The 20,250-nt window shown below is 37.7% G+C and overlaps 2 non-coding genes across 2 annotated transcripts; one reads left to right on the top strand and one right to left on the bottom strand.

The window, feature by feature from the left end:
- The first annotated feature begins 5,280 nt into the window (after window positions 1-5,280).
- On the top strand, window positions 5,281-5,383 carry LOC130952887 (small nucleolar RNA R71). Its single transcript, XR_009075066.1, has one exon. It is a non-coding gene; the product is annotated as a small nucleolar RNA R71 (small nucleolar RNA).
- A 10,183-nt stretch (window positions 5,384-15,566) lies between these two features.
- LOC130956337 (small nucleolar RNA R71) lies at window positions 15,567-15,674 on the bottom strand. Its single transcript, XR_009077075.1, has one exon. It is a non-coding gene; the product is annotated as a small nucleolar RNA R71 (small nucleolar RNA).
- Window positions 15,675-20,250: the final 4,576 nt, after the last annotated feature.

Below are 20,250 nucleotides of genomic sequence, written 5' to 3'. Positions count from 1 at the left end.
TGTTTCATTTTTTTACTCTATTGTTGAATGATTGTTCAATTGGATAATTGGATCCATTGTTTTATGTACTAATATATTGTAACATTACAGTGCTTGTGAATCTTTAGAATGTATTTACTGTGTTTTGCTAGAATATTTTTTAGTTTAATATAATTGTGTATTTATTTTTATTTTGTAATATTTAATTTATTTAATTAAAAATACATAATTATATATAATCATATTATTAAATATTATGTGGTACAAAAAATTATTAGAATTATTAAAAAAAACAATGAGGGACCTAAGGCTACACTTATATAGAGTAGCTATAGTATACCAAAAAAAAATGACGGACCTAAGGCTACACTTATAAAAGGTAGCCATGGTATACAATGTGACTACGCTTTACAGGTGATGCAGTAGCGTTGAAAAGCATAGCCTATTCTGTCAAAAATGGAAGCTGAAAAGCGTAGCCTTTGGTCCTGGACAGCATCACTTGAAAAGCATACCCTATTCCCAAATGCCAAAAGCGTAGCCCTTGGTGCAGAAAAGCGTAGCCTTTGAGAATAGGCAACGGCTGAATAGGAATCACCCCAAAAAGCGTAGCCGTAGCCCAAAAAGCGTAGCCGTAGCCTAAGGCATCATTTTTTTCACTTTTGGCTACACTTTTCAAGTGTACCTGAATGGGTGTTTTTCTTGTAGTGATAAATGCCACAGACATATGACTGGGTGAACCTTTTCAGATTGTGACTCAGCTTTGCTAGAGTCCCCAGTTAGAGGTGTCTAGAGCTCTTAAGCACACTCTTTTTGCTTTGGATCATGACTTTAACCACTCAGTCTCAAGCTTTTCACTTGGACCTTCATGACACAAGCACATGGTTAGGGACAACTTGATTTAGCCACTTAGGCCTTGATTTTATTTTCTTGGGCCCTCCTATCCATTGATGCTCAAAGCCTTGGATCCTTTTTACCCTTGCCTTTTGGTTTTAAGGACTATTGGCTTTTTCTGCTTGCTTTTTCTTTTTCTTTCTATTTATTTATATTTTTCGCCACTTTTTTTCGCAAGCTTTTTGCTTTTTCACTGCTTTTTCTTGCTTCAAGAATCAATTTTATGATTTTTCAGATCATCAATAACATTTCTCTTTGTTCATCATTCTTTCAAGAGCCAACAATTTTAACAACAAGATAAAAAATACGCACTGTTCAAGCATTCATTCAGAAAACAAAAAGTATTGTCACCACATCAATATAATTAAACTAAATTCAAGGATAAATTCGAAATTCATGTACTTCTTGTTTTTTTGAATTAAAACATTTTTCATTTAAGAGAGGTGAAGGAATAATGGAATTATTCATAACTTTAAGACATAGTTACTAACTACTAATGATCATGAAGTAGAGACACAAAACATAGATAAACATATAACATAAAAAACGAAAAGCAGAAAAATAAGAACAAGGAATGAATCCACCTTAGTGGCGTCTTCTTCTTGAAGGACCAACAATGTCCTTAAGCTCCTCTATGTCCCTTCCTTGCCTTTGTTGCTCCTCCCTCATTACTCTTTGGTTTTCTCTAATTTCATGGAGGATGATGGAGTGCTCTTGATGTTCCACCCTTAATTGTTCCACATTGTAACTCAAATCATCTAGGGAAGTGTTGAGTTGTTCCCAATAGTTGTTGGGAGAAAAGTGCATCCCATGAGGCATCTCAGAGATTTCTTGATGATGAGCTTCCTCATGCATCTCTTGAGATCCGTGGAGGGTCTCTCTTGTTTGCTCCATCTTCTTCTTGGTGATGGGCTTATCCTCTTCAATGAGGATGTCTCCTTCTATGATAACTCCAGCTGAGTAACATAGATGGCAAATAAGATGAGGAAAAGCTAGCCTTGCCGTGGTGGAGGACTTGTCGGCTATTTTGTAGAATTCAAAAGAGATAACTTCATGAACTTCTACTTCCTCTCCAATCATGATGCTATGAACCATGATGGCCCGATCCACAGTAACTTCGGATCGGTTGCTAGTAGGGATGATGGAGCGTTGGATGAACTCCAACCATCTTCTAGCTACAGGCTTGAGGTCCAGTCTTCTCAGTTGAACTAGCTTGCTTTTGGAGTCTCTTTTCCATTGAGCTCCTTCCATACATATGTCCATAAGGACTTGGTCCAACCTTTGATCGAAGTTGACCCTTCTAGTGTAGGGGCGTTCATCTCCTTGCATCATGGGCAAGTTGAATGCTAACCTCACATTTTTCGGTCTAAAATCTAAGTATTTCCCCCGAACCATTGTAAGATAGTTCTTTGGATTCGGGTTCATACTTTGATTATGGTTCCTAGTGATCCATGTATTAGCATAGAACTCTTGAACCATTAAAATTCCGACTTGTTGCATGGGATTGGTTAGGACTTCCCAACCTCTTCTTCGGATTTCATGTCAGATCTCTGGATACTCATTTTTCTTGAGCTTGAAAGTGACCTCAGGAATCACCTTCTTCTTTGCCACAACATCATAGAAGTGGTCTTGATGGGCTTTGGAGATGAATCTTTCCATCTCCCATGACTCGGAGGTGGAAGCTTTTGTCTTCCCTTTCCCTTTTCTAGAGGATTCTCCGGCCTTAGGTGCCATTAATGGTAATGGAAAAACAAAAAGCATATGCTTTTACCATACCAAACTTAAAATATTGCTCGCCCTCGAGCAAGAGAAGAAAGAAAAGAAGAAGAAGAGAAAAATGGAGGAGAGTGAGGGGTAGGTGTATTCGGCCAAGGTATAGAAGAGGGGGTTGTGTTGTGTGAAAATAAAATAGAATGAAGGGGTATATATAGGGAGGGGAAGGAGGGGAGGTTCGGCTATTTAGGGTGGGTTTGGGTGGGAAAGATTTTTGAATTTTGAAGGTAGGTGGGATTTATGGGGAAGAGTGGATGGATGTGAGTGGTGAAGGGGGTAATTGGGAAGAGAGATTGAGGTGATTGGTGAAGGGTTTTTGGGGAAGTGTGTTATAGGATTATTAGGAGGTAAGGTGGGGATATATTAGGTGGGGATCCTGTGGGGTCCACAGATCCTGAGATGATCCTGTGGGGTCCACAGATCCTGAGGTGTCAAGGATTTACATCCCTGCACCAATTAGGCATGCAAAATGCCTTAGCATACCATTCTGGCATTTAAACGCCGAAGTGATGCACGTTCTGGGCGTTCAACGCCCAGGTGCAGCATATTTCTGGCGTTGAATGCCAGTTCCATGCTTGTTACTAGCGTTCGGTGGCAGCTTTCCTCAAGGCATATTCCTGGTGTCTAAATGCCAGGATGTTGCTTGTTTTTGGCGTTCAGCGCTAGATCCATGTTCTGTTCTGGAATTGAACGCCAGCCAGAAGCACCTTACTGGCGTTTAAACGCCCGTAAGTCCTTCCTCCAAGGTGTGATTTTTCTTCTGCTATTTTTGATTCTATTTTTAATTTTAGTATTTTTTTCGTGACTCCACATGATCATGAACCTAATAAAACACAAAATAACAATAAAATAAAATTAAAATTAGATAAATAAAAATTAGGTTGCCTCCCAATAAGCGCTCTTTTTATGTCACTAGCTTGACAGTGGGCTCTCATGGAGCCTCACAGATATTCAGAGCATGATGAGGGCCTCCCAACACCAAACTTAGAGTTTGAATGTGGGGGCTTATCAACACCAAACTTAGAGTTTGGTTGTGGCCTTCCAACACCAAACTTAGAATTTGACTGTGGGGGCTCTTTTTGACTCTGTACTGAGAGAAGCTTTTCATGCTTCCTCTCCATGGTTGCAGAGGAAGGTCCTTGAGCTTGAAACACAAGGTAGTCCCCATTCAATTGAAGGACTAATTCTCCTCTGTTAACATCAATCACAGCTTCTGCTGTGGCTAGGAAGGGTCTTCCAAGGATGATGCATTCATCTTCTTCCTTCCTAGTGTCTAAGATTATGAAATCAGCAGGGATGTAAAGGCCTTCAACCTTTACTAACACGTCTTCTACTAATCCATAAGCTTGTCTTACTGACTTGTCTGCCAATTATAATGAGAATAAGGCAGGCTGTACCTCAATTATCCCTAGTTTCTCCATTACAGAGAGTGGCATAAGATTTATGCCTGACCCCAGGTCACACAGAGCCTTGTTAAAGATCATGGTGCCTATGGTACAGGGTATTAAGAATTTTCTAGGATTTTGTCTCCTTTGAGGTAAGATTTTCTGAACCCATGTATCTAGTTCACTAATGAGCAAGGGAGGTTCACCTTCCCAAGTCTCATTACCAAACAACTTGGCATTCAGCTTCATGATAGCTCCTAGATATTGAGCAACTTGCTCTCCAATCACATCTTCATCCTCTTCTAAGGAAGAATAGTCTTTAGAGCTCATGAATGGCAGAAGGAGATTTAGTGGAATCTCTATGGTCTCTATATGAGCCTCAGATTCCTTTAGGTCCTCAATAGGGAACTCCTTCTTATTTGAGAGACGTCCCAGGAGGTCTTCCTCACTAGGATTTTCGTCCTTCTCCTCCCTTGTGCATTCGGCCATATTGATTACATCAATGGCCTTGCACTCTCCTTCTGGATTTTCTTCTGTATTGCTTGGGAGAATACTGGGAGGAGTTTCAATGACTTTCTTACTCAGCTGGCCCACTTGTGCCTCCAAATTTCTAATGGAGGATCTTGTCTCACTCATGAAACTTAAAGTGGCCTTTGACAAATTAGAGACTATATTTGATAAGTTAGAGGGGCTTTGTTCAGAATTCTCTATCTGTTGCTGAGAAGATGATAGAGAAGGCTTGCTATTGCTGAGTCTGTTTCTTCCACCATTATTAAAGCCTTGTTGAGGCTTTTGTTGATCCTTCCATGAGAAATTTGGATGATTTCTCCATGATGAATTATAGGTGTTTCCATAAGGTTCACCCATGTAATTAACCTCTGCCATTGCAGGGTTTTCAGGATCATAAGCTTCTTCAGAAGCTGCCTCTTTAGTACTGTTGGATGCATTTTGCCATCCATTCAGACTTTGAGAGATCATGTTGACTTGCTAAGTCAACACTTTGTTCTGAGCCAATATGGCATTCAGAGCATCAATTTCAAGAACTCCCTTCCTCTGAGGCGTCCCACTATTCACGGAATTCCTCTCAGAAGTGTACATGAATTGGTTATTTGCAACCATGTCAATAAGTTCTTGAGCTTCTGCATGTGTTTTCTTTAGGTGAATGGATCCACCTGCAGAATGGTCCAATGACATCTTGGAAAACTCAGATAAACCATAATAGAATATATCTAATATGGTCCATTCTGAAAACATGTCAGAAGACACTTTTTGGTCATCTGCTTGTATCTTTCCCAAGCTTCATAGAGGGATTCACCATCTTTTTGCTTGAAGGTCTGAACATCCACTCTAAGCTTGCTCAGCTTTTGAGGAGGAAAGAATTTATGCAAGAAGGCCGTGACCAGCTTATCCCAGGAGTCCAGGCTATCTTTAGGTTGTGAGTCCAACCATGTTCTAGCTCTGTCTCTTACAGCAAAAGGGAAAAGCATGAGCCTGTAGACTTCAGGATCTACCCCATTCGTCTTAACAGCCTCACAAATCTGCAAGAACTCAGTTAGAAACTGATAAGGATCTTCATATGGAAGTCCATGAAACTTGCAGTTCTGTTGCATTAAAGCAACTAATTGAGGTTTCAGCTCATAATTGTTAGCTCCAATGGCAGGGATTGAGATGCTTCTTCCATCAAATTTTGACGTTGGTTTAGTGAAATCACCAAGCATCCTCCTTGCATTATTGTTGTTGGGTTCGGCTGCCATCTCCTTCTCTTGTTCAAAAATTTCAGAAAGGTCGCCTCTGGATTGTTGTAATTTAGCTTCTCTTAGTTTCCTCTTCAGAGTCCTTTCAGGTTCAGGATCAGCTTCAACAAGAGTGCCTTTTTCCTTATTCCTGCTCATATGAAAGAGAAGAGAAGAAGAAAAGGAAGAGGAATCCTCTATATCTGGAAAAAGAGGATCCTTATTATTAGTAGAAGAAGAAGAAGAATAGGAAGGAGAAGAGGAAAATTCGAACTTAGAGAGAAGAGGGGGTTCAAATTTTAGGATGAAGAGAAGTGTTAGTAAATAAATAAATAAATAGAAAAAGGGGAGAGGGAAGGAATTTCGAAAATAAATTTGAAAAGAAGTTAAATGATTTTCGAAAATAAAAGATAAGATAGAATTAAAATTAAAATTTAAAACAATTATTTAATTAAAAAGAATTTTTGAAAAAGAGATGAGATATTTTCGAAAATTAAAGAGGGAAAAGTAGTTAGGTGGTTTTGAAAAAGATAAGAAACAAACAAAAAGTCAAATAGTTAGTTGAAAAAGATTAAAATCAATTTTGAAAAGATAAGAAGATAAGAAGTTAGATAAGATATTTTTAAATCAAATTTTGAAAAAGATAAAATTTTGAAAAAGATATGATAAAAAGATAAGATAGAAAGATATGATAAGAAGATATGGTTGAAAAAAATTTAATTTTTAAAATTAGAATTAATTGCCTAACTAACAAGAAACTAAAAGATAAGATTCTAGAATTTAAAGATTGAACCTTTCTTAACAAGAAAATAACAAACTTCAAATTTTTGAATCAATCATATTAATTGTTAGCATAATTTTCGAAAAATTGAAATAATATTAAGAAAAAGATTTTTGAAAAAATATTTGAAATTTTCGAAATTAATAAGATAAAAATGAAAAAGATTTGATTTGAAAAAGTTTTGAAAAGATAAGATTTTTAAAATTGAAAATTTGACTTGACTTGTGAGAAACAACTAATTTTAAAATTTTTTGACTAAGTCAACTCAAATTTTCGAAAATTAGGAGAGAAAAAAGGAAAAGATATTTTTTTATTTTTGAATTTTTAATGAGGAGAGAGAAAAACACAAATATGACCCAAAACATGAAAATTTTGGATCAAAACCAATGATGCATGCAAGAACACTATGAATGTTAAGATGAACACCAAGAACACTTTGAAGATCATGATGAACATCAAGAACATAATTTTGAAAAATTTTTGATGCAAAGAAAACATGCAAGACACCAAACTTAGAAATCTTTAATGCATGGACTCTAACAAACAAAAAATGCATATGAAAAACAACAAAAGATACAAAACAAGAAAAACATCAAGATCAAACAAGAAGACTTACCAAGAATAACTTGAAGTTCATGAAGAACACTATGAATGCATGAATTTTCGAAAAATGCATAATAATTTTTAAAACATGCAATTGACATCAAACTTAAAAGTTGACTCAAGACTCAAACAAGAAACATAAAATATTTTTGGTTTTTATGATTTTCTAATTTTTTTGTATTTTCTTTTATTTTTTTCGAAAAACATATAGCAAAAAGAAAATAAGAAATTCAAAATCTTTAAGAAGAATTCCAGGAATCTTTCAATATTAGCCCAAAGCTCCAATCAAAGGGTTTGACATGGCTTAATAGCCAGTCAGCTTTAGGAGATACAAATCAGGCATGCAACAGATGATAAGTCATCCACACCATATACATACCCAATTTATTGACAAGTGGAAGCCTCAATCCAAAAGGATTTGGATATGGCTTTACAGCCAGTCAGGCTTCAACATGTTACCATGAAACTCTAGAATTCATTCTTGAAAGTTTTGAAGCCATAGAATAATTTAAAAATTTAAAAAAAATTTTCGAAAATAATTTTTGGGGAAAACAAAAATAAAGAAAAATTTTGACAAATTTTTGAAAACGTTTTGAAAAGAAAATTACCTAATCTGAGCAACAAGACGAACCATTAGTTGTCCATACTCGAACAATCCCCGGCAATGGCGCCAAAAACTTGGTGGACGAAATTGTGATTCGTACTCTTTATTATTGTATGGAATTGATTCCACGATAATGGCTCTTTGGTATGTGCATATATTAACTCAGCACTTTCTTTCCACAACTCCGTTCAACTAACCAGCAAGTGTACTGGGTCGTCCAAGTAATAAACCTTACGTGAGTAAGGGTCGATCCCACAGAGATTGTTGGTATGAAGCAAGCTATGGTCATCTTGTAAATCTCAGTCAGGCGGATTCAAATGTAATTGGATTAGATATTTAAAAGATAAATAAAATAGGATAGAAATACTTATGTAAATTAATAGTGGGAATTTCAGATAGGCGTATGGAGATGCTGTGCTCCTTCTGAATCTCTGCTTTCCTACTTCTTCCTTCTGGTTTTTCATCACTCTTTTCTATGGCAAGCTGTATGTAGGGCATCACCGTTGTCAATGGCTACATCCCATCCTCTCAGTGAAAAAGGTCCAAATGCTCTGTCACAACACGGCTAATCATCTGTCGGTTCTCAATCAGGTTGGAATAGAATCCAGTGATTCTTTTGCGTCTGTCACTAACACCCAGCCTTCAGGAGTTTGAAGCTCGTCACAGTCATTCAATCCTGGAATCCTACTCAGAATACCACAGACAAGGTTAGACTTTCCGGATTCCCATGAATGCCGCCATCAAATCTAGCTTATACCACGAAGATTCTGATTAAGGAATCCAAGAGACATGCACCCGGCCTAAGGTAGAACGGAAGTGGTTGTCAATCATGCGCATTCATAGGTGAGAATGATGATGAGTGAAACGGATCATCACATTCATCAAGTTGAAGTGCAACGAATATCTTAGAACAGGAATAAATGAAATTTAAGAGGAAATAGTAGTAATTGCATTAAAACTTGAGGTACAGCAGAGCTCCACACCCTTAATCTATGGTGTGTAGAAACTCCACCGATGAAAATACATAAGTGAAAGGTTCAGGCATGGCCGAATGGCCAGCCCCCATGATCTAAGAACTAGACGTCCAAAGATGTCTAATACACTAGTAAAAAGTTCTATTTATACTAAACTAGTTACTAGGGTTTACAAGAGTAAGTAATTGATGCATAAATCCACTTTCGGGGCCCACTTGGTGTATGTTTGGGCTGAACTTGATCTATCCATGAGCTGAGGCTTCTTTTGGAGTTGAACGCCAAGTTGTAACGTGTTTTGGGCGTTCAACTCTGGTTCGTGACGTGTTTCTGGCGTTTGACTCCAGATAGCAACATGGAACTGGCGTTAAGCGCCAGTTTACGTCAACTAATCTCGAATAAAATATGGACTATATATATGGTGGAAAAGCTCTAGATGTCTACTTTCCAACGCCCTTGAGAGCGTGCCATTTGGAGTTCTGTAGCTCCAGAAAATCCATTTCGAGTGCAGGAAGGTCAGATTCCAACAACATCAGCAGTCCTTTGTCAGCTTCCTTCTCAGAGTTTTGCTCAGGTCCCTCAATTTCAGCCAGAAAATACTTGAAATCACAGAAAAACACACAAACTCATAGTAAAGTCCAGAAATGTAAATTTAGCATAAAAACTAATGAAAACATCCCTAAAAGTAACTAGATCATAATAAAAACTACCTAAAAACAATGCCAAAAAGCGTATAAATTATCCGCTCTTCAACAACCAAGCAAGAAAAATAAAGATAGCATCTCAATAAAGCAATAAAGAGGCATGAAACATAAAATTGCATTAAATGTAAGTTAAAGGAACAAGAGTGTGCTTAAACAAAAAAGGCAACTAAAATGAGAAATTAACAAGATAACATAAGAAAATTAAAGCAATAGAATAAGGAAAGATAGAAGAAACTAAATGAAAACAAGAATTAAAAACAGAAATTACAAGGAAATTAAACTAAAAACCCTAGGTTCTAGAGAGAAGGGGGAGCTTCTCTCTCTAGAAAATGAACTACATTATGCTAAACTAAACCCTAATTTGCTCCCCCCTCCTCCAAGCTTCAGTTCTGCATGAAATAGCCTTGGAAAATGAGCTAGACTTGGGTCCTGGAGGCCCAGAAATCACCCCAGCGATTTGCATTAATGAGGTCATGTGACGCGGGTCACACGTATGCGTGGGTCACGTGTGCGCGTCGTTTGGCACAATTCACTCCCACGCGTACGCGTCGCTTGCAAATCATCCTTGTGCGTACACACGCATACTTGTGCATGCGCACACTTGTAGAAAAGCTCCAAATTCTCATTTCTTCATGAATTTTTCTATTTGCATGCTCATCTTCCATTTCTACCAAGCCATCCCTACCTTATACATCTGAAATTACTCACAAACAATATCAAGGTATCGAATAGAAGGTAAATTGAATAAAATAGGCTAATTTAGGCACAAAAGAGCATGTTTTCATAATTAAGCATAATTCCGGAGGAAAACTCAAAAGCATGCTATTTTGGTGCTTAAGTGTGAGTTTATGTGATGGAATCCATTTAAATCAAGCTAAATTATATCAGAAAATATGGAGTCATCATTTCCCCCACACTTAAACAATAGCATGTCCTCATATTAATCATAATCAAAGGAGAAGGGTAAAAAGGGAAACAAGTTTATTCGATGTACTAACTACATGCATGCAAAATGCTATATATCTATATGTACACTATGATTTCCTATTTAGTATGGCATAAAACAAACAAGAGATTCCAATCAATCCAAAACAAGCTTTAGGGCCGAAGCAAAGAGTCAATACACTATGATCAAAGTCCAAAGAATTGAATTGAGATTTTCAAAGCTAACCAACAGACAACTTACAAGAAGATACAATATAAGGCACAAGAACATAGAATTGAGTGATCGAACCCCTCACTGGATGTGTATTCACTCTATTCGCTCAGTGTTTAGAGCATAATCACTCAATTCTCCTTTAATCATGTTTTTCAAAGATTTACAAGTCATCTAATAATCAACAATTATTTAGTGCATGCATACAAATGTCATGAGGACTTATCCATGAGTTGTAATGGGGCTAGGGTCAAGGTAGGATGCATATGGTCAAGTGGACTAAAATTTGACTCTTTGATTAACCTAAGCTTCCCACCTAACGTATGACAACTTATGCAATTCACAGCTAACCTAACTACCCATTCTTCATTTTTCAAACACTCATGTATTCTCTTTTTGATCACATCCCATATGCATTGATATTATTACTTTATTTTGGGGCATTTTGTCCCCTTTTATTGGTTTTTTTTTTCAAACTAAAATATATACAAGAGTATCAATGCATATGGTTTTAACATAATTCATACGTGAGTATGTACCCAATTCCCAATATTTGACAAAAATATAAAAAAAAAACCCTTTTATCCCAACCAATGTTCCCAAACTTTCCAACTTGAATCATAAACATACTCACTAGCCTAAGCTAATCAAAGATCCAAACAAGGGATATTTATTGTTTTTCACTTAAGGCTTGTAATGTGCTAAGATTAAGAACAAATGGGTTTGGCATAGGCTCAAAGTTGGCTAACAATGGAAGATAAAAGGGTAGGCTATTTGGGTAAGTGAGCTGTATGAAACAATGGTCTCAATCATATACATGCATTCATACACAAAATAGTGGACATATAGATTCATGCAAATCAAAGATCACAATCATAAAAGGAGTTTATCACACAAGAACAATCTTTATGGTTGAGAATATGCAACCATACAATTAAGGCTCAAATCTCACAAGGTTTGTTGTTCTAGCTCTTTTTTTCTATGTTCTATGAAAAGAATACTCCAAGCAAGTTTGAAAAAACAATTTCTCAATTCAATCAATGGCATGCCCTAAAAGTGATTTCATGAAAATTTCTTGTTGTTTTACCAAACTTATTCAATCTATTATGCAACATGCAAGTATTTACTACCATAATACTATAAGCATTAAAGAAATATATACAAACAAACCCAACCAAACAAAGTGCAAAAAGAACAAAATTGCAAAAATTGAAGAAAAAAAAAACAAAAAAATATTGCAAAGCATCTAAGAAAAGAAATTTTACCCTCCTCAAAGATGCCGATCCTCCCCCATACTTAAATAATGCACGGTCCTCTGATGAGCGGATAATTTGTACGCTTTTTGGCATTATTTTTAGTATGTTTTTGGTAGTTTTAGTTGAGTTTTTATTATATTTTTATTAGTTTTTAGTTAAAATTCACTTTTCTGGACTTTACTATGAGTTTGTGTATTTTTCTGTGATTTCAGGTATTTTCTGGCTGAAATTGAGGGATCTGAGCAAAAATCTGATCCAGAGACTCAAAAGGACTGCAGATGCTGTTGGATTCTGACCTCCCTGCACTCGAAGTGGATTTTCTGGGGCTACCGAAGCCCAATTGGCGCGCTCTCAACGGCGTTGGAAAGTAGACATCCTGGGCTTTCCAGCAATATATGATAGTCCATACTTTGCCCAAGATTTGATGGCCCAAACCGGCGTTCAAAGTCACCTCAAGAAATTCCAGCGTTAAACGCCGGAACTGGCACCTAAATGGGAGTTAAATGCCCAAACTGGCATAAAAGCTGGCGTTTAACTCCAAGAAGAGTCTCTACACGAAAATGCTTCATTGCTCAGCCCAAGCACACACCAAGTGGGCCCGGAAGTGGATTTTTATGTCATTTACTCACCTCTGTACACCCTAGGCTACTAGTTTTCTATAAGTAGGATCTTTTACTATTGTATTTTTCATCTTGGTTCTTTTGGTTCCCTCTCTGGGGCCGAAGCCAATGATCACTCTTGTTCTTATGTATTTTCAACGGTGGAGTTTCTACACACCATAGATTAAGGTGTGGAGCTCTGCTGTACCTCGAGTATTAATGCAATTACTATTGTTCTTCTATTCAATTCCGCTTGTTCTTTGTCCAAGATATCACTTGTTCTTCAACTTGATGAATGTGATGATCCGTGACACTCATCATCATCCTCACTCATGAACAAGGTGACTGACAACCACTTTTGTTCTACAAGCAACCAAGGCTCTAGTGAATATCTCTTGGATTCTTTAATCGGAATCTTCGTGGTATAGGTAGGACCTGATGGCGGCATTCAAGAGAATCCGGAAGGTCTAAACCTTGTCTGTGGTATTCTGAGTAGGATTCAATGACTGAATGACTGTGACGTGCTTCAAACTCCTGAGGGCGGGGCGTTAGTGACAGACGCCAAAAGAATCATTGGATTCTATTCCGGTCTGATTGAGAACCGACAGATGAATTCCGCTATGCTGTGACAAGAGCATATGCAATCGTTTTCAATGAGAGGATGGGAGGTAGCCACTGACAATGGTGAAACCCTACACGAGCTTGCCATGGAAAGGAGTAAGAAGGATTGGATGAAGACAGTAGGAAAGCAGAGAGACGGAAGGGAAGGCATCTTCATACGCTTATCTGAAGTTCCTACCAATGAATTACATAAGTATCCCTATCTTTATCTTTATGCTTTATTCGTTTATCACTATACCCAATTGAGTCTGCCTGACTGAGATTTACAAGGTGACCATAGCTTGCTTCATACCAACAATCTCTGTGGGATCGACCCTTACTCACGTAAGGTATTACTTGGACGACCCAGTGCACTTGCTGGTTAGTTGTGTGAAGTTGTAGTGATCACAATTTCGCGCACCAAGTTTTTGGCGCCGTTGCCGGGGATTGTTCGAGTATGGACAACTGACGGTTCATCTTGTTGCTTAGATTAGGTATTTTTTTTTCAGAGTTCTTAAGAATGAATTCTAGTGTTTCAAGGTGATGTTCTTATCATCACCAAAGCTGATTGATCATCATCAATTTAGCTCTTGAATGCAATGTCCTGCTGAAGCTTAGCTAGCTATGTCTAATTCCTTTAGACTAAAGCTTTAGACTAACATTGCATGATTCCTGGAATTCTCATTAAGAATTTTGATACCTTTATTTTCTTTTTCATATAATTTTCGAAAAAATTCAAAAAAAAAAAAGCACAAAAAAATTTATAAAATCATAAAATCCAAAAATATTTCTTGTTTAAGTCTAGTGTCTCATTTTAAGTTTGGTGTCAATTGCATGTTTCTGTTCTTCTTGCATTTTTCGAATTTATGCATGTGTCTTAATTAATCTTCAAGTTGTTCTTGATGATTTCCTTGTTTTGATCTTTGAATTCTATTGACTTGAGTGTTTTGTTATATGCATTCTCATTTTGTTAGTGTCAATGGTATACAAACTGCTAAGTTTGGTGTCTTGCATGCATTGTTATTTGATTCTTGTTGCATTTTCATTATTAAAAATCCAAAAATATTTTTAATTTGTGTCTTTTCAAGTCAATAATACAGAGAATTGAAGATTCAGAACATACTGCAGAGGAATCACACAGAAAAAGCTGGGCATTCAAAAATGCCCAGTGAAGAAGACAGACTGGCGTTTAAACGCCAGCCAGGGTGCCTGGCTGGGCGTTTAACGCCCAAAAGGGTAGTAGTTTGGGCGTTAAACGCCAGAATGTACACCATTCTGGGCGTTTAACGCCAGGATGGCAAAGGGGGAAGATTTTGTTTTCAAAATCAATTTTTTTTTCAAGTTTTCAAAGTTTTTCAAAATCAAATCTTTTTATCATATCTTTTCAATCAAATGTTTTCAAAATCAATTTCTTTCCTTTTTCAAAGATACTTACTAACAATTAATGATTTGATTGAACATTTTTTGCCTTTTCTGTTGAGGAAGGTTTTATGTTTGAATCATATCTTTTCTTGTTAGGCAAGTCATTAATTTTTAAAATCATATCTTTTCAAATTGTTTTCAAATCATATCTTTTAAAATTGTTTTCAAATCATATTTTCTCAATCACATTTTTTTAAACCAATCATATCTTCTTAACCACATCTTTTTCAAAATAGTTTTCAATCAAATCTTTTTAATTTCTAATTTCAAAATCTTTTTCAAAAATCACTTTACTTCTTTCCCACTTTTGTTTTCGAAAATCAATTAGTGTTTTTCAAAATGTTTTCAAAATCTTTCACTTAATTTTCGAAAATTACTTCCCTCCTTCTCACATCCTTCTATTTATGGACTAATACTATTCCTTAATGCAAAATTCGAACTCCATCTTCTTTGATAAGTTCGAATTTTCTACTTCTGTCTTCTACTCTTCTTTTCCTCTGACACCTAAAGGAATCTCTATACTGTGACATAGAGGATTCCACATTTTCTTGTTCTCTTCTCTTTCTTATGAGCAGGAGCAAAGACAAAGGTATTCTTGTTGAGGCAGATCCTGAACCTGAAAGGACCTTGAAGAGAAAGCTAAGAGAAGTCAAAGCACAACTCTCTTTAGAGGACCTGACCGAATTCTTCAAAGAAGAAGAACACATGGCAGCCGAAAACAACAACAATGCCAACAATGCAAGGAAGGTGCTGGGTGACTTTACTGCACCTACTCCCAACTTCTATGGGAGAAGCATCTCTATCCCTGCCATTGGAGCAAAAACTTTGAGCTTAAGCCTCAGTTAGTTTCTCTAATGCAACAGAATTGCAAGTTCCATGGACTTCCATTGGAAGATCCTCATCAGTTCTTAGCTGAATTCTTGCAAATCTGTGACACTGTCAAGACCAATGGGGTAGACCCTGAGGTCTATAGACTTATGCTATTCCCTTTTGCTGTAAGAGACAGAGCTAGAATATGGTTGGACTCTCAACCTAAAGAAAGCCTGGACTCTTGGGAAAAGCTAGTCAATGCCTTCTTGGCAAAGTTCTTTCCACCTCAAAAATTGAGTAAGCTTAGAGTGGAGGTCCAAACCTTCAGACAGAAGGATGGAGAATCCCTCTATGAAGCTTGGGAAAGATACAAATAATTAATCAGAAAATGTCCCTCAGACATGCTTTCTGAATGGAACATCATAGGTATTTTCTATGATGGTCTCTCTGAACTATCCAAGATGTCTTTGGATAGCTCTGCTGGAGGATCTCTTCATTTGAAGAAGACGCCTACAGAAGCTCAAGAGCTGATTGAAATGGTTGCAAATAACCAATTCATGTACACTTCTGAAAGAAATCCTGTGAACAATGGGACTAGTCAGAAGAAAGGAGTTCTTGAGATTGACACTCTGAATGCTATACTGGCTCAGAACAAGATATTGACTCAACAAGTCAATTTGATTTCTCAAAGTCTGTCTGGAATGCAAAATGCATCTGGCAGTACTAAGGAAGCTTCATCTGAGGAAGAAGCTTATGATCCTGAGAACCCTTCAATGGAAGAGGTGAATTACCTAAGAGAACCCTATGGAAACACCTATAATTCTTCATGGAGAAATCACCCAAATTTCTCATGGAAGAATCAAGAGAGACCTCAACAAGGTTTCAATAATAACAATGGTGGAAGAAACAGGTTTAGCAATAACAAGCCTTTTCCATCATCTTCTCAGCAACAGACAGAGAGTTCTAAGCAGAATACCTCTGACTTAGCAACAATGGTCTCTGATCTAATCAAAACCACTCAAAGTTTCATGAATGAAACAAGGTCCTCCATCAGAAATTTGGAAGGACAAGTGGGTCAGCTGAGCAAGAAAATTACTGAACTCCCTCCTAGTACTCTCCCAAGTAATACAGAAGAAAATCCAAAAGGGGAGTGCAAAGCCATAACCATGGCCGAATATGGAGAGGAAAGAGAGGAGGTGGACGCCACTGAGGAAGACCTCAATGGGCGTGAACCAACCTCCTCTGAGTTCCCCAATGAGGAACCATGGGAATCTAAGGCTCAAAATGAGACCATAGAGATTCCATTGGACTTACTTCTGCCTTTCATGAGCTCTGATGAGTATTCTTCCTCTGAAGAGGATGAGTATGTCACTGAAGAGCAAGTTGCTAAATATCTTGGAGCAATCATGAAGTTAAATGACAAGTTATTTGGGAATGAAACTTGGGAAGATGAACCTCCTTTGCTCACCAAAGAACTGGATGACTTGTCTAGGCAGAAATTACCTCAAAAGAGACAAGATCCTAGGAAATTTTCCATACCTTGTACCATAGGCACCATGACCTTCAAGAAGGCTCTATGTGACTTAGGGTCAAGTGTAAACCTCATGCCTCTCTCAGTAATGGAGAAGCTAAGGATCTTTGAGGTACAAGCTACAAAAATCTCACTAGAGATGGCAGACAACTCAAGAAAACAAGCTTATGGACTTGTAGAGAATGTTTTGGTTAAGATTGAAGACCATTACATCCCTACTGATTTTATAGTCCTAGAGACTGGGAAGTGCATGGATGAATCCATCATCCTTGGCAGACCCTTCCTAGCCACAGCAAAGGCTGTGATTGATGTTGATAGAGGAGAGTTTATCATTCAAGTGAATGAAGAATCCTATGTGTTTAAGGCTCAAGGATATCCCTCTGTCACCATGGAGAAGAAGCATGAAGAGCTTCTCTCAAATCAGAGACAAATAGAGCCCCCACAGTCAAACTCTAAGTTTGGTGTTGGGAGGCCACAACCAAACTCTAAGTTTGGTGTTGAACCCCCACATTCAAACTCTAAGTTTGGTGTTGGGAGGTTCCAACATTGCTCTGATCATTTGTGAGGCTCCATGAGAGCCATCTGTTAAGCTACTGACATTAAAGAAGCGCTTGTTGGGAGGCAACCCAATGATTATATTTTATATATTTTCTTTTGTTATTTTATGTTTTTTGTAGGTTGATGATCATAAGAAGTCACAAAATCCATTGAAAAAGCAAAAACAGAATGAAAAACAGGAAGAAAAACAGCACACCCTAGAGGAAGAATTCACTGGCGTTTAAACGCCAGTGAGGCTAGCAGTTGGGCGTTTAACGCCCAGTCTGGCACCATTCTGGGCGTTTAACGCCAGAAAGGGGCACCAGACTGGCGTTAAACGCCAGAAAAGGGCAAGAACCTGGCGTTAAATGCCAGAAATGGGCACCAGCCCGGCGTTTAACGCCAGAATTGGCTCAAAACGTGATTTTTGATGCCATTTGGTGCAGGGATGACTTTTCCTTGACACCTAAGGATCTGTGGACCTCACAGGATCCCCACAAACCCCTCACCTATCAAATCCCATCTTTCTCTTCACCACTCACCTCCATAAAACTCCACTTACCTCACCATCCAAATTCAAAACCACTACTTCTTCCCCTAATGGCCGAAACACAAAGCCATTCCCTTCTTCCTCATTTCTTCTTCTTCTACTCTCTTCTTTCTTCTTTTGCTCGAGGACGAGCAAACCTTTTAAGTTTGGTGTGGTAAAAGCATTGTTTTTTTTGTTTTTCCATAACCATTTATGGCATCCAAAGCCGGTTCAACTGAGAAGGCATGACCTCAAGCCCATCACTAAGAAGAAGATGGAGCAAACAAGAGACCCCTCTCATCAAGAGATCCCTGAGAAACCTCAAGGGATGCACTTTCCTCCACAAGACTATTGGGAGCAACTAAACACCTCCCAAGGAGAATTGAGTTCCAACATGAGACAACTAAGGGTGGAGCACCAAGAACACTCCATTCTCCTCCATGAAATTAGAGAAGATCAAAGAATCATGAGAGAGGAGCAACAAAGACAAGGAAGAGACATTGAGGAGCTCAAGCACTCCATAGGATCTTCAAGAAGAAGAAAGAGCCGCCATCAATAAGGTGGACCCGTTCTTTAATCTCCATGTTCTTTATTCTTCTGTTTTTCGAAAATTATGCTTTATGTTTATCCATGTTTGTGTCTTATGATCATTAGTGTCTTAGTGTCTATGCCTTAAAGCTATGAATATGAATCCATCACCTTTCTTAAATGAAAACTATTTTTATCACAAAAGAACAAGAAGTACAGGATTTCAAATTCATCTTTAAAACTAGCTTAATTAGTTTGATGTGGTGACAATACTTGTTGTTTTCTGAATGTATGCTTAAACAGTGCATATGTCTTTTGAATTTGTGGTTCATGAATGTTAAAATTGTTGGCTCTTGAAAGAATGATGAAAAAGGAGACATGTTACTGAGGATCTGAAAAATCAGAAAAATGATTCTTGAAGCAAGAAAAAGCAGTGAATACAAAAAAAAAAAAAAAAGAGAAAAAGAAGGAGAAGAACGAAAAAAGGGAGAAAGAGAAAAAGAAAGAAAAAGAAAGAAATAAAGTTGTGATCCAAGGCAATAAGAGTGTGCTTAAGAACCCTGGACACCTCTAATTGGGGACTTTAGCAAAGCTGAGTCACAATCTGAAAAGGTTCACCCAATTATGTGTCTGTGGCATGTATGTATCCGGTGGTAATACTGGAAGACAGAGTGCTTTGGGCCACGGCCAAGACTCAATAAGTAGCTGTGTTCAAGAATCATCATACTTAACTAGGAGAATCAATAACACTATCTGGATTCTGAGTTCCTAAAGAAGCCAATCATTCTGAATTTCAAAGGATAAAGTGAGATGCCAAAACTGTTCGGAGGCAAAAAGCTACTAGTCCCGCTCATCTAATTTGGAGCTAAGTTTCATTGATAATTTGGAGTCTATAGTATATTCTCTTCTTTTTATCTTATTTGATTTTCAGTTGCTTGAGGACAAGCAACAATTTAAGTTTGGTGTTGTGATGAGCGGATAATTTGTACGCTTTTTGGCATTGTTTTTAGTATGTTTTTGGTAGTTTTAGTTGAGTTTTTATTATATTTTTATTAGTTTTTAGTTAAAATTCACTTTTCTGGACTTTACTATGAGTTTGTGTGTTTTTCTGTGATTTCAGGTATTTTCTGGCTGAAATTGAGGGATCTGAGCAAAAATCTGATCCAGAGACTCAAAAGGACTGCAGATGCTGTTGGATTCTGACCTCCCTGCACTCGAAGTGGATTTTCTGGAGCTACAGAAGCCCAATTGGCGCGCTCTCAATGGCGTTGGAAAGTAGACATCCTGGGCTTTCCAGCAATATATGATAGTCCATACTTTGCCCAAGATTTGATGGCCCAAACCGGCGTTCAAAGTCACCTCAAGAAATTCCAGCGTTAAACGCCGGAACTGGCACCTAAATGGGAGTTAAACGCCCAAACTGGCATAAAAGCTGGCGTTTAACTCCAAGAAGAGTCTCTACACGAAAATGCTTCATTGCTCAGCCCAAGCACACACCAAGTGGGCCCGGAAGTGGATTTTTATGTCATTTACTCACCTCTGTACACCCTAGGCTACTAGTTTTCTATAAGTAGGATCTTTTACTATTGTATTTTTCATCTTGGTTCTTCTGGTTCCCTCTCTGGGGCCGAAGCCAATGATCACTCTTGTTCTTATGTATTTTCAACGGTGGAGTTTCTACACACCATAGATTAAGGTGTGGAGCTCTGCTGTACCTCGAGTATTAATGCAATTACTATTGTTCTTCTATTCAATTCCGCTTGTTCTTTGTCCAAGATATCACTTGTTCTTCAACTTGATGAATGTGATGATCCGTGACACTCATCATCATTCTCACTCATGAACAAGGTGACTGACA

The sequence above is a fragment of the Arachis stenosperma genome, chromosome 1 (genome assembly GCF_014773155.1).
Source record: "Arachis stenosperma cultivar V10309 chromosome 1, arast.V10309.gnm1.PFL2, whole genome shotgun sequence".
In the NCBI taxonomy this organism is placed as follows: domain Eukaryota; kingdom Viridiplantae; phylum Streptophyta; class Magnoliopsida; order Fabales; family Fabaceae; genus Arachis; species Arachis stenosperma.
Note: the sequence above shows the minus strand (reverse complement) of the source record. Positions and strands in the feature narration are given on the sequence as shown.